This window comes from Lathyrus oleraceus, chromosome 2 (genome assembly GCF_024323335.1).
Source record: "Lathyrus oleraceus cultivar Zhongwan6 chromosome 2, CAAS_Psat_ZW6_1.0, whole genome shotgun sequence".
In the NCBI taxonomy this organism is placed as follows: domain Eukaryota; kingdom Viridiplantae; phylum Streptophyta; class Magnoliopsida; order Fabales; family Fabaceae; genus Lathyrus; species Lathyrus oleraceus.
Window position 1 is genome coordinate 54,858,194 of NC_066580.1, and position 4,525 is coordinate 54,862,718.

Below are 4,525 nucleotides of genomic sequence, written 5' to 3' on the forward strand. Positions count from 1 at the left end.
CAAATGATTAATGAACTAATCCTAATATATAAAATCTAAAGATCAAGAAGTTACCTGATTCTAACAAGATTAAACTAATCTACTCAACAAGATTAATACAAATTAGAATTAAAACAGATTAAGAAATAAATTAAAACTCTAATCAAGTGTTAAGAAATAATTAAGAAAAGACATGGGCCAACCTGGGGTTTACGAATAGAGTCGTCAATTTAGGGGGCCGGGGCCTAACTTTTAAGGCCCCAAAAATATAGGGGCCCCAAAATTCTAAAAATAAATGAGCCCCAAAATATATAGGCCCCCTAAACTAAATGCCCATAAAATTCAAATAAAGTCTTAAGGCCCCATCATTTTTTAATGTTCACTTTTTAAAGAAAAAAATTGAGTTTTTTAAAAAAAAAAAAATTATTTTATTATTTTATTTTCATAAAAATCATTTTTTTCAAAAAATATCAACTTTTTTATTTTAGGAAAAAATTGATTTTGTTTCAAATAAAATTAAACTTTTTTATTTAAAAAAATCGATTTAATTTTTTGGAAAAAATCAATTCTTTTTTATTTTAGAAAAAACTTTGACTTTTTTTTCCTATTTTCGAAAAAAATCAGTTTTTTTTTTCGAAAAAATTCGGGTTTTTTTCAAAAACAAATCACCTTTTTTTTTCAAAAAAATCGACTTTTTTTATATATAAAAAAATTGAATTTTTTTTTCAAAAAAAATCATATTTTTTACTTTCATGAAAAATCGACTTTTTTCTCAAAAAAAATCGATTGTTTATTTTCAAAACAAAATTGATATTTTTTTCTTTTAAAAAAGAATTGACTTTTTTCCAAAAAAAAATGATTTTTTATTTTTAAAGAAAAACCGCCTTTCTCATTTTAAAAAATTAATCAGTTTTTTTTACGAAAAAAATTTATTTATTTATTTTTCAAAAATATCATTTTTTTTTAAAAACTAAAAATTTTAATACTTTAAAAAAATCGATTATGTTTCTTTTTAAAAAAAATGTTTTTTTTATTTTGAAAAAATAAGGTTTTTTTTGAAAAAAAGTAGTTTTCAAAAATATTTATTTAAAAAAATAAAATATGTTGTTTCAAATAAATTATATTTTGAGCCCCTTATTTAGACCCTTTTAAAAAAAAAATGAGGGGCCTTAAAAATAAGGGGCCAAAGAGCTATTGATTTAGTAGGGGGCCTAAAAAAATGGGAATAAATAGGGGCTTAATTGTTAGGGCTTTATCAAAAAAGCCTGATTGTTAGCGGGAAGAAGGCTTTTTTGACCCTCTAGTTACGAACACTGAGAGGTGTGTGAAATTTGTTTGGGCAAAACAAAAAGCCCAATTCCTCAAACCCTTCGACCCGGGTCGCACAGGAACACCAAATCATCAATTCCGATTTGAAGCTTCTTCGCGCAGATCTCGGGTTCTAATCCTCTTCCCTCTGTTTCTGTTCTGATCTTCGTTTGAAACTTATTTGCGGAGTCTGTTGAATTCGAAATTTCTTGAGCAGCTTGTTATGGGATTCTGTTGTAGGTTCTTCGTTATGTTCTTCCTCTTCGATTTCTCCTGTTCATGTCATCGCGTTCGTCAATTCGTGCATGGTTGATGAAGAGAGTTGCGTTCCGTTATGATGAGGCCGACGAAGAATTGTCGTTGTTGTTCGTGTGTTCCTGATTTGAGGTGGCGATGGTGAATATCATTGAATGGAGATGAAGATGTCATGTTGAAATATGTTGCGACGAAAATTGAAGATGGAATTGCGCAACAAAACGAAGATGAAGGCTTCTCCAAAATCAGTGAGCTTCTCTCGTTCCAATCTTCTTCAATTGTTTTACACCTGCTTCTTCTTGAATCTTTGGTACGCTTCTGTTGTGGTTCAGAAAATGGAGGAAGATGAAGGTGAAACTGAATGAAGGATGTGAAGCAGAATGAAGGATGAAGAGTGAGGAATTTCTATTTGTGTAAAAAATGATCCCATCCCTCTCAATCACAGTAAGTCTCTTTTTATAGTTTCCCACAATTCTGTTATGAAATTCAATGCGAAATTCAACCGAAATTTAAATTGAAATGCAGTTAGTTAAAAACTGAGAAGTTAGTTGGGGGTTAAATTCAATTGAAATGAAGTTGAAATGTAAAATCAAATATCATGTTAGTTAGCTACCTTTCCAATGCATTTGGATCTAATGGTAAATGAATTTGAGGTTGGTTAATTTCTGTTAGTTGCAAATCTGGATATTCCGTTATGGAAATTAGTTAGAAACCTTTCAATTAGTTAGTTATGAAAATCTTTTAGTTAGTGTGATTGGCTTAGGTTAGAACTAGTTGGGATTTACACTACTGTTGTGCGATAATCTGTAATTCTGAACTGGCTACAAAAAGTAATCCTGCCATGGAGAGTATGTATCCTTGTTAACAAATGAAAAAGTTCAAAAATTGAATATGCTGCTTGAGAAGATGATATTCGATAAAATGTTAATTGGACACTCGTTATTAGCTTGGTTAACTCCGTTATGTGTTTGAATTCGTAAATTCCATTAGTTAATTGCTTGTGTAATGCTTGTCAAATTAAAGTGAAGCCAATTGGAAATGTTGAACTTATGTGTTAATGTTTTGTATGCTTATACTTACAGTGGGATGAAAAGAACTGATTGCACTTGGGAATGTATTATGTAGGTTTACTTGGAATTGGCTTGGTTGAATGAACTAGGACACAGGTTTGTTAGAAATCGATGGATTGGATGAAACTGAATTAATTGTTCAACATTAATGATTTAGGTTAATGATTGATATTAATGATTAATAATGATTGCTAATGATGCTAATGATTGCTAATGATGAAATGCCATGGTTTGCAAAGTTCATGTTCTAATTTAGGCTCATGTTTTGCCTCTTGTTTATGTAGGACAATGTGACATGACAACAAGACTTGGTTTTGGGCTATCATGTACAAAATACAACAATCCAAAAGTCAAGGATCAAATAATGAAGATTAAAGATGGAACTAGGATTAGGGTTATAGGAATTAGAACCTTAGGAAAATTGGGTTGACTTTGGTCAAAGTTGACCAAAAAGTCAAATGTGACCAAAGTCAACATTTGATCAACATTTCCACCTTTTGTAATTTTTCCATTTTCGACACTTGTGATGTAATGAATTGAAATGGTACTTTGAATGAAACGAATAATCTTGACATGCTTTGAAATGAATAAGACAATCTTGTATGAACTACTTGAAATGAATTGAGATGAATAATGACTATGACTCTTTAAGATTTGCAATGGATTGAAATGGCTTAAACATGAACACTATGATGAACTATGGACATGCCTTTTTAAATGACTTTGAAAGAAACCAAATCAAAAACTTTTGATCACTTGAATCATAAAGATCATAAGCATATGATAATACATGAACCAAATGGACCAAAATTCATAGATGAATCAAGGACGCAAGCCCTTAGAATCACAATGGACCAACATAAGCAATGGACTAAGATAAACAATGCATCAATGCAAACATGAATCAATGATCCCAAACCTAACAATTTGAAAGTACCACGGGCTTAGAACCAAAGTTAAAGATCCAATGACATGAACATGAGAGAATGGCCGATGACACATCTTGAATAAACCGAAAACCCTAGCATGAACCAAAATGTACAATGGACATAACTTAACTAAGGTCCATGAACCAAACATCACTGGCATGAATTGAATTTGTGAACAATGGCTAGATGCAATGACACAAGACATGAGGAGGTGATCAGATGAAAGTTGTGGGGGCTGTGGATTTGTACTAGAACCATTGGTCACAAACATAGGATGCCCACGGGAGAGCATGAACTCAATGGAACCAAAAACCAGGAGGCAACATGAATGGCTAAAGAACAAGGTTGTAGGATGAAGCTTGACCAAGCAAGAGAATCAAGAACAAATGGTAGGAAGGAGCATCAGATGGAATTAGGGTTAAGAGACCACACAAAGGGTGGTAGCCAAAATTAGGGTTTGAAAGTCAAGTTAATGCACATAAGGTTAAACACAAGATCCCCTAATAGCAAAGATCAAGAATTATGGTTTGGATGCCCAGATGAATGTTCTGATATAGACTTCAAAAACACGGTCCCAAAGAATCCAGGAACTAGGGATTCTCTCCACATGATGAATAATACCACGATCTTCAAGCCAAAACCTTAATTTTCATTGACCACGACCTTGAGTCTGTGATGCTTGTTAGCATGTGTTAGTCAAGAATTGAGGGTGCATATGAATGAGACACGAATAAGTCTCAAGCCATAAGTCTGATGAAAAGCAAAAATGGAGGGAAAATTTTGGGGTACAACACTAAGCACATAACAAGATTAAAGTAATTAGGAAAAACAATATTGTCATTGCAAACATAAACTCAAAGTAATTACAAATTTAAATCAGGGACACCCCCTAGCATTAGAGGGTTTAGCTACTCATAATATTCAAGCAAATAAAAATATAAAATGGAGACATTACAAGTATTCAGATGAACTTTGATCTTCAAT

At 32.0% G+C, this 4,525-nt stretch overlaps 1 long non-coding RNA gene across 2 annotated transcripts; it reads left to right on the forward strand.

Moving 5' to 3' along the window:
• The first annotated feature begins 1,271 nt into the window (after positions 1 to 1,271).
• Positions 1,272 to 3,222, forward strand: LOC127118076 (uncharacterized). 2 transcript variants are annotated; one of them, XR_007802086.1, is made up of 3 exons: positions 1,272 to 1,417; positions 1,528 to 1,986; positions 2,897 to 3,222. It is a non-coding gene; the product is annotated as an uncharacterized LOC127118076 (long non-coding RNA). The 2 variants fall into 2 exon arrangements; XR_007802087.1 differs by lacking the exon at positions 1,272 to 1,417 and having other exon boundaries at positions 1,418 to 1,986.
• The last annotated feature ends 1,303 nt before the right edge of the window (positions 3,223 to 4,525 follow it).